The following is an 11,058-nucleotide window of genomic DNA, read 5'->3' on the forward strand; positions in this document are numbered from 1 at the left end:
CTTGCTAGTGTTTATCTGCTGAGTAATCATCAGAGTTAAAGAATGTTCATATTGTCAGTGAGTTCAGCAAAATAAAACAACATCTAGTTCATCCTCAGGTGTTTTGTCCCATGCCTCAGCAAAGGAAGCAGCTATACAGTGTGTGTTTGTCGATTTTTACTTTTGAAAAAAATACATAGTAGATGGAAAATCAGCCATGAAAAATGAAGATGGAGAAGAAAGAAATGCAGCTTCTATGTAATCACAATGAGGCAAAGATAATCTAAGTCCATGGTCTAAATGAACACCTCACTTTCAGTAATAAGACTGTGAAGATCATGGGTGCAAACGAAGAAGGATTGATAGGAATATATATATATATATGAGAATGAAAATTATCATTAAGTGAGACGGTAAATTAAGTAGGACAGTAGAGCAAACTCCATCCACTCAAAGGAGTTGTCTCTGCTTCAGAAAACTGCTAAGATTGGCATAATAAATTGCAACACTTCTGTTAAGAACTCTATTTAACAAGATCTCCCTGGAGATGGCATCCTGCTTTTCTAGGAGAAAATCCAACAGGAAGGTTGGAAGTGATGATGCCAGCAGGTATGCAGAAGAAGTGGTTGCACTATTGAACCATAGCGGGACTTAGCACAAGCAGGAGCACTTACACAGAGTGTTACCTGTACGGGAATTCTTAAAGTAAGCCTCACTGATTGTGCCACTAATTCTTCAAGCCAGAGGTTTACATTAACTCATGCTCTTGTAATTCTGTCATGCCATTGGTAAGGAGAACATGTAGTAGGTGTTAGGAAAAAAATATGCCTTCAGTGAATTTGAGTAGCACACTGTCACTCTTTTACTGTTACTAATATCTTGCAGAAGATCTGTGGGAAAACTGTTGAAGAACTCGAAACTCCTTCCTGGAGTTACACCAGCTTCCTCGCTGGGCTAGACCCGCAAGACCATGGGCCAGTTCTCTCAGACCTGCATGGTGGTAATAATAAAGCTTTTCTGGATTAAGAAAATTTCCAATTCCTCCCAGTATTTTTTTTTTCTTTTTTAGAGACATTGCCACTATTCATCCTACCTTTATCCCACAGACAATGCAAACATCCTTACTGAAAACTGAAGTGAAGGATGATTATTCTTGCTGGACTTGCAATGTTCATTTTCCATAGCCCACATGGTGGAGCCAGTTCCTCAACATTCACATTTCTGACACCACTTGCAGCTAACGGGAGGCCTGAGCTGCCACATAGTGCAGATTGCTCTAGTCCAGCAGGAGTAACTAAATAAGCATCGAAACAAATGCAGTTTATCCAAGTTATTCTTAAGCTATAAGATCCTGTGTTTAAATAAATGTTGATAGTAACGGACTGGTATCCATTTCTATCTAAAAAGCTTTTATATTTTGCCTGCATGTTTTTTCACGCAAGGTCTAAGTAATAAGTGCTTTTGCTTCTACAGGCTGAGAAAAGTCCAGCTAATTCCATTCCCAAAGTCCAAAAGAATCGTATCACAAGGTAAGAGGAGCTACAGATGAAAATCTCCCACTGATATGCACCAAATTGGTTGCTGATTTGAGTAATTATGAGACCAGGACATGTTGCCCATAATAGCCTGTCTGACTAGCTCTTTCAGTCTACATAGCCCTTTTCTCTCTGTACATGATGTCTCAATCATCCTTCAGGGTTATGATAATTTCTCCACTGAATTAAAAAACAAAGACATTTCCATTTGCTTCTTTCAGAGAACAGTGATTTTTTTTTTCTTAACACTGCAGGCTGCCAGCCATTAAGACCTAATTTAAGAGCTCCCACAGTCTTGTGCATTGTCTGTGTAATAAATCTCTGTTGGAGAAAGAGTATAATCAAGGAATAATTTTTCTTGTCAGACATCATTGAGCAACGGACGGCATCAGTGTCTGCAGCATACCTAAATTTATATCTAAACAAATGCTACTGACCCCTGAATAAACAGATGAAAGTTGATTTGTTGCCCAACAGTGTGTAAGACCTATAATTGAACCACTGATTTCATTGTCTCTGTCAGGAAAGGTAGGGGATGCAAGTTTAGAAACAATACTTTCCATGCCTAATGTCTTAGAGCACTTTGCTATAACTTCCACCACTGAAAAATTCTGAAAAAGGCATGGAGTCAGTGTAATCTAAATAAAGTTGAGGATATGGAACATGTCTTCTGCCTTTAAAGTAGTACTTGTGCTAGAACTTAGATTAAAGAGAATATGGTACAGTATTAATTAACAGTGGAAATAATTATGTTCTTATACTGGTGTCCATCATCAGACTTTTTCAATGCCACTGTAAGAAGTCCCATAAAATATTTTGAACATTCCCAACCAGAGTTCCTATATGTGCTTCCCATAGCCTTAAAAATAAAAAATCATAATATTTCCTGTGTATACAGGTATCTCCTCCTCCTCTTAGAGGTGATGGGGAGCAATGGTCTAATGCAGAGAATCCTGCCTGGCAGTTCTTCGTAAAAGCGACTTCTTGCTGGACCCTGATTGTGACCTTTTACGCAGGAATATGATCTGAGTTACACTGTTTTGCTTTCTGTTGTTTTATATTCCAATCAATTTGAACTTTTAGTGGTTAATATTTAATAATATAAAATCATTAAAATTGTATTAGTTGAATTTAATAAAAGTAAGCATTGCCAGTCAATAGTCATTTTTGGAAACCTGACAAAATCTGCTGCTCATGCTACTTTGCTGAGCTCAGCTGTGCTAGTTACTCTCTGTCATCCATGCTGGAAGCACGGTGTTCACTTGTCACAGGATCTGACTGAAGGGTTTGCCATTTTTAAATACGTTTCTGGTATTCGCTAAATTCTGTAATTCTCTAATGCTGAACAAAAAGCAACACTACATTAGAGCTCTCCCCCCCCCCCCCTTGTATTGAAATGTCTTTAGTCAGGAAATGAAGTCCCATGATTCAGAAAAGATTTGCCTGGAACAGCTTTACAGTAGCATCTAGGCAACACTACACATAGAACCATAAAACTTCAAGTTAAACAGTGGATCCATTTCTTAATACTTGCATTTGTATCTTCATACTATAGGAGTGTAAGGTCCAGTTCATAATGCACCTGTTCAAGTGAGCAGCCTCTTCACTTGGCAATATTTACTGTGGCTGAGCTGTTGAATAAAAGGCATCCTCTAAAACTTGTTGCCTGGATAGACATCATGAATGTAAGTGCACATATTTCCATGTCAGCAAGGGAACTCAGGAATACCTTATGTGGCAGGAAAAGGAGTAGATGAATTCCATTTATGCATGCGCAGGGAAAAATTCACGACGGATAAATAAGCATCATAGCAATGCATGGTTATAACCAGTCAGAAGAAGACAAGCTGTTGAACGTCTCCTTGCCTCAGCTTCTGACTCACTGTCTGGTCTGTCTGATGCACAAAAAATGTCAGGCTTCCCTAGTTGGAACTGGTGGATGGAATATGTGAGAATATTCGCATAATCTTAAACTAGGATGTGGAGTTTTGCCAAACAGCCCAGATGGATAGAGCACAAGGCAGTATTACCTGCAGAAAGCTTTCCCATCTACTCTGGGAATCTCTGTATAATCCATCTATCTTGTTAGTGTTTGCTGGAATTTATGATCTGATTCTATTTTTTCCATCATTATATAGACACTTAGTTAAAGCATACAAATAACTTCATTATTTACACTTACTCCATTTGGAATACATCCCGGGTTGCACCTGGGGAAGGAAATGGCACGGCCTTCACCATAACAGAAGCTAAATCCAACTCCATATACATAATTACACTGGCCACGGCCCAGAAACCTCTCTCGCTTATGTTTCCGAAATAATCTATGGCTCATTGTTATGTATCCAGTGTCAGGTCTTGCTGTGGACATGGTTCCTCCTCATGCTCTTCTATCTATATGTGCTTGATAAGATCTACAGAGTATTTTGCCAGTCTGTCTCAATGGCTATCTATCTTACTGCTTAACTTGTGCCAGGGTTGTCTCTAGCAGCAGGCTCTGTTCTAGAGTTTGCTCTCATGATTTTTTTTCCTTTAATTTTTGGCAGGATTTGGGGGGGGGGGCCTTCCATCATCACTCTTTTTCCTGGTGATGCTTTCTTGCTTACCTATGTCTGGTCTAGAAAAGCATGCTTCTCTTTGCACAGGAGATGGCTGCAAACTATACTGGTGTAGCAAATGTGGACTTGTTGGATTTTTTGTACAAGCAGGCTGACAAAGAGTTGCAAAACTTGTTGAAGTACTTTATGAGCTCCCTGCACTAGGCAGCAGTCTGGTTAACCTATCTCATGAGCACCACGTAGACTTTTGCAGATGAGATTTTTCTATAGAAATGCATGTTTCTGGTTTATCTTGCATTACCGTCACCACTACTGTAGTGACACAAGCTGTTATTCTGAACCTCAGGTGGTCCTCTGCCCATCTAGTAATATACTTCTTGAGCATGTTTTTGGTTGTTCAACCTGGCCTGCTGTATATTCAGTGAAGCAAACCTGTTGACTCTGACAATTAAACGTGGGTGATGTGTGTGTGTGTGTGTGCGCACACACATGCAAAAGCAAATATTTTCCAGGGCTTTGAAAGGAATTGAAAGGTACCAGGCAAAACAATGCAGTCAACAGAAATGGCTGGATGGCATTCAGAAAGTATCCAAATGAGCTCACAATTATGCGTTGTAGCTGCACTGCGTTGCAAAGTGGGTAGATGGGAACATGTGCTGAAGTACGGCAAGTGTTTTACCCAGCGTTCCAGCCAAGAGTGCCAACACATTTTTAACATTCACCTAGATGTGTTTACTTGGGTTTTTTTCCTAGTTCATCCACGTATAAAAACCTTTACCTAAGAATGTGACAAAATTACTGATACTAACAAAATTTGCATTTTTTCTTGTTTCAGTATATATTTTTGTTCATGTGGACTTTTAAATAACGTAAGTGGTGGAGCAGAGTATGCCATAGCAGCTCTGGGATTTTGTAGATGAGTAGCAATAAAAATAGAATAAATCCTGGCAGAAAGATATTTTATAGAGCTGTCTACTGTTAGTCTGTAAGTATCAGAGTCTGCTCTTTGACAATAGAAACTGTGGAAAAAATGGGGATTGTGACAGAATAGAAAGATAATTTAACTCAGTATGTTGTTCTTTTTATTTTGGCAGACAAAGATCTGGCTGTTGATAGGTTTCCATTCATGCCTACCATGTTTTCCATAGCCTGGCACAAATTTCAGTGAAATGGAAGGCATATGACAAACTGGCTTCTTGGCTGTGACATGTCACACCAACTATGGCATGCTCAATGAAAAGCACCGTGTAAATGTCTTTTGCACACTGCCAGGCACGCTATGCACCATCAGCTGCGAAACAACATGTTGCTTTCTGCAGCTTCTTTTTTGTTGTATTATTTTCCATAAATTCCTAATTAAAATAGAAGGTATGTTATATTAATATTTGTACTAGGCACAAAACAATCATTCCAAAACTGTTCTGTAACATGGTACAATCATTTTGCAGTAAGGCACTGAGGTGAAACAGAATTAAAGCAGTCATATCCCAGCCTGCCCTACTGACTGAACAACTCCAGTGTGCTCAGCTTCTCCTTGCCTGTCATGTGCTCCAGCCCACTAACTGTCTTGCCGGCCCTCCACTGCACTCACAACACTTATTCAATGTCTTTCTTGTACTAGCAGGCTCAAAATTGGACTCCAGAACCAGCTGCGTGAGCATTGAAGACAGGGAAATTATCACTCCTGTCAACCTGCTGGCTACAATCTTGCTGCCCACAGCAAGGGCACACCACTGACTCATGTTCCATTTGTTGTCCACCAGGATCTCGATGTCCTTTTGTGCAAAGCTGCCTGCTGGCCAGTCGGCCCCAGCACGTCCTGGTGCATGGGGTTGTTCCTCCCCAGGTGCAGGACTTTGCACCGCCTTTGTTGAACTGCATGAGGCTCCTGTCAGCACGTTTCTCCAGCCTGTCTGGGTTCCTCTGGATAGCAGCCCGTGATTTCATCCTTGAACTTGCTGAGGGTGTATTTTGTGCCACTGTTCAGGTCATTAAAGTTTTGCTAGTAAATAAAACAAATGAAATTTAAATCCAGGACAATAATGGATACTCTGCTGGACCAAATCTTGTTCATAGTATCTGGCTAAGTAGCTACCTTAATTTCATTTAAATTAGCATAATCTCTTTGATTTGCCTCTTTCTTTTTGATTATAGATGTAAAAAATTTCAAGGATGGGGACTCTGTTTATACTGGAGGATTGTACCAGTGCATTACTGCTTTTACTGGACGTATTTATTGACCTTGCCATTGGCTCTTTTCACTTCTCCACTCACAGGCATTGTAAGCTGCCTTCCTTTTCTGCTTTCTGTTTTATGGACTCCTGGCAACCAGCCTGTCTTCTATCTGCAAATAATTCTTGTACCACAAATCTTTTTCCATCTTTTTCTTCACTGCTGCCCCTTGCTATTCAGTCCCCTTTCTCTTTTCTGCTTGCCCCAGGAATTTATATCAGTCTCTGTTATCCTTTTCCCATACTCAGCTCCCATTCTCCTTCCAGCAAGGGCTCCATATGTCCCTTGCCCAGGCTATTCTCTCTGTCACACAATAGAGGCTTCATACCCCTCTTCTTCCCTTTATTTCCCTCTTCTTTTTTCCTGCTCAGCCAATAAATCACTCAGTCATTTATCAGTAAATATGCCTAACTGGGACGATGAATAGGGAAAACACTCAGTTTATAGCTGGGCAGTACGGTATTAACCGGTGTGACCAGCTGGCTGTTTATTTGATCTTCAGAAAACTGCAGAGGTATTTAAGCTGCTAGAGTACTATGGTGCTACCCGTTCCATGGGTATCGCATTACTTCCAAGCAGACAAACAATGTCATCAAGATGATGTCATAATGCTTAGCCAACTGGCTTATGTGATGCTGATCCCAACAGATTTTTTAAATATGCTGTAGTTCTGAGGTTGGATCTTTCTAGGCAAGCTTATATATATAAAGTAGCATGTACTAAAATGCCTCCCTTTTGTCAGCATGACATTTCCCTCATGCTTTTATTCTATTGCATATGTGCATTTTTCAGATTTACTGAATAACATGCCTACTGTACAAATACCTGCAGCACTGTAGCTGACCAGCAGTTCAGTAAAAGGGCACTCCTAGCAGCTAATAATACTGGGATTTTATCCCCTTCAGATGCTTTTAATGTATAGATATGAGACTAAGATGACACTTTCTGACTATATCCTTTTGAAAAGCAGTGCTTCATTCACTCCCTTAAAAGATCATGTCATTGCCAGCAACAATGATAAAATATGAAATCATTATGGTATCATTTCTGCCTACATTTTATCATCAATACACCACTATGTTGAGTCACAATAATGAAATGACAAATGGGAAAATATTGTCTACTTAATATTTCTTAAGCCAATTACTTTTCTGGGTGTGACCAGCTGATTTTCAAGTTTGGGGGGGTTTATATTCAATAAAGGTCAAAAAACTGAAGTATTTGTGCATCTTTCTTTCTTCAAGTAAAATTATAGATAACTTTGCCAGCTTTCTTTAGAAGCAGCTGATAGCCGTTCTTGTGAAGTATGAGTTCATTGCTCTCTTCTGGTGATCCAAAAAGTTTCCAGAGGACCTTCAGCTCTCAAATTGTGCTTAAGCTGTCATGTATACTTACCACCAAACGTCACATTTAAAAGCAATCTCTGAAGATGGTGTGAAACACCTGCCGTAGTCTCATTGCTTACAATTTGGGAACCACAGATAGGTTGGATAACTTTCCCACAGATCTCTTACCTGTTCCTTCTGCTCTGTATTCCATTTTGTGAATACTATACTAAAAGTTTATTTTGGGGGTGAAACAGATGTAAATGGGTGAGTTAGCATTCTCAGTCTCTTGCAGAAGCAATTCAGTATTACAAATATAGATATAACTCTAGAGAAGTAAGCATGGCCTTGGTAAGCATAGCCTTTTGGCAAAGGCTCAGCTCTTGAGAGCAATGCTTTTCTATTGCCTTGTTCTCCCTCGTACAAACAATGTAGGGATGAGGAGGAGGAGGCAAAGAGAAAAGGAAAGAATTACTGTCTGGGAAAAAAATGTTTGAATTAAAGACATAGTATGTATCAGTGTTTATATGAATAAGCCAAAACTGGGGTTGGGGTATGCTATATAAGTGGCAGCATGTGATGAAAGATAAGTCTGATCTTACTTGTAATTGCTATTGATCTGCCTCATCATGGAAGAAGGAATTTTTCTGTTTTAATAGTGGACTTCCTCAATCACTCTTTATATTTCTTTCTTCACTTAGTTCTGAAAAGAAAACATGCAAGGAACAAGATTCTTTGGGTGAGAATCCTGTAATAACCTAATGCAGCAGGAGCTGATTCTTCCTAGACCTCGTAACAGGAATTACAAAGGAATTACAAAAGCACCACAGAAATTTCCCAAGCTTTACTCTTTTGTTATGAAAGGAGGAGGCTGGCAATTACATTAATTTCTATGGTTATACATGAAAAGTCTTTTCACTGGCTCTATAATTTGACCCTCTGTGTGGCTGGCTAGTGCCATAACTTCATAGCTTCTTTCTCATGTTCTCAGCAAAATGTCAATATGGGAAATTTCTGTAGTTAGAGATGAAAGTATCTTAGTTGCTGAGATTTCTGTGAAATATGTGAATAACTTGAAAGAATAAATGTACCTTTATAGTTATAATGAAAGTAAAATTTATACATTCTGATTTTATGAGTTTTGGAAATGCATATGCCTAAATCCAGGAATGAAGACACAATTATGCTACAGAGAAATATCGTAATTCTTAGATTAGTAGTTTGAATGTACATAGCCTTTTATTAAAACATTTTTGTGCATGCCCTGTACATAAATTCAGAGTAAGCTTCAAATCATTTCTTCATCCCTCCTGACAAAGCCCTTGTTTTAATGGTGATTAGTATTATGTGGAAAAATATCTAGCTGAAGTGTAAAGTCCAAGCATATGTATGAGAAGTAAATATAACTGCCCAACCTAAATCTCTTGGCCAACTATGTGCCTCTGCCTCTTTGAATGGGAATTATTCTTGTACTTGTTCAAAATGAGACTACACGCTCTTGGGTTAACGATCTTTTGTCTTATGCATCTGTAAGGAGAAGTGAATCATCATGAAGGATGCAAACAATATTTAGAGGTGATAGTTTGCTAATCAGTCGAGGATCTTGCACTAATTCCTGGTCCCTTGAGCAAAGCCTAAATAAAGTCATTTGGGAGAATCACTATGTCAGGATTGCTACAAATAGCAACCTCCTCCACTCTCTGGAAGTGAGTTATGAAACATGAGCAAACACAACCTCTTATCTATTTCTGGAAGTCATTTTTGTATCTTTGTCCCCACCACCATCAGTAGCATCAAGGCTTTGGCTGATGGATCCTCACAATTGCAGATCTACCCTCCCACTGTGTTCCTCAGGGTTTTTAGTTTACTGACACAGAAGATGCTTTTGTTGAGCACTTCTCCATGACATGTAAAGAATGTGGATTCATGCTGCGCTTTCTGTCCTAGGACTTTGCCTCTCACTAGCTACATTGCAGAACTATTTAAGTTCTGATATATTTCAGTCCTAAAAAGGTAGGTAAGGGGCAGGATCTGGACCATAATTCTAAAAGTGCTCAGGTTAGTCTTACCTCTAAACCATTGAATGGAATATTTAAAGGCATTTGAACCATAAAATGTCTTCTGATAAAGACATGCTACAGTGAACATGGTCAGAGAAAGAGTGAGAGCTGGGGCATTTCACACTGGGAAGTGGGACTGCTGTTTACGTTTATAAAGAGTGTGGGTTTCTCTTTCAGATTTTCCTTATGTGTGTTTGGATCCTAAGATTGAGAATGTTGTCACATCGGTTAATACCAAGGATTGAGAATAAATGCTTTGTGTAAGCTTTAGAAAATTATCCTGGTAAACTTAATCACCTGTTTAACATTTGACTAGTCCTTTTCACTTTAGATTTACAGTTTAAGGTCAATGTAAACTAAATATAAATATAAACTATACATTAGTTGAGAGGAGCCACCAAATTGTGGGAATTTCACAGCAGACATTCAGATTTTGCTTTTATGAAGAGATGAAGTCAAATCCCTACTCTTCTAAGCCTCAGTGCCAGAGCACACATGAGCAGATTGCTCCACTCTTGAATGGAGACTTACATTTCAGTGTAAATGCCATCTGGGTAATACTTACAGTAACACCATAATGGCTATCTAACTGGAAACTTTATAGAATTCTGTGTGTTAAATTTGGCTGTTTATTTTTTTAATGGATAGATGTTGTCTAGTGAATTTTAACCTCACTTCTTGACTGCTTTTCATCTCTTAACTCGACTATTATTCTTAAAATCGATTTTAAATTAGAGATCAAGTCTGTCTTACATTTTTTTGTAAATCTGACTTTGCCATTATCTAAAGCAGCAGTAGATTTATTAGTTACAACACACAGATGGGACCTACCATATTGTGACCTGCGGTCTCCCCTGAAATAAATTTCTGTATCTCATCAAGAAATTAGGACAACAAAACTTTTTGGAAGTCGAGGTTCTAGTGATTTTGTGCATGGGATGAATCATCAAGGATCCTGGAGTCCTATTTCTAATTGTTTCATTATTCTGCTTCGTAATTATGAGCTACTCTCAGTGCTCCTGACTGCCTACCTGCTTCCCATCTGTCTCTCAGGCCTCTGAAGAAGGTCTTATTAAATGTTTGTACAATATCTAGCATGATAGGTCCTCTGACTGCTACTGTTATATAAAGAGCAAATACCAACAATAATAACTCTACAATGTAATACAACCTATAAATATATGTGTGGATAATACACATTTTCAAAAAAAAAAAAGGAGGAGCCTTGCTGGGATCCAAAGGAATTATCTTTTGTTGTCAAATTAAAAAGCATCCTCTTTAAAACTTATGAAGTAAGGTTAGTCTTAGCAATGCATATAGAGAAAATCTGTGGTATAGGAATAAAAAACCTGAATGACTAATCAGAATT

The sequence above is a fragment of the Mycteria americana genome, chromosome 2 (genome assembly GCF_035582795.1).
Source record: "Mycteria americana isolate JAX WOST 10 ecotype Jacksonville Zoo and Gardens chromosome 2, USCA_MyAme_1.0, whole genome shotgun sequence".
Taxonomy (NCBI): domain Eukaryota; kingdom Metazoa; phylum Chordata; class Aves; order Ciconiiformes; family Ciconiidae; genus Mycteria; species Mycteria americana.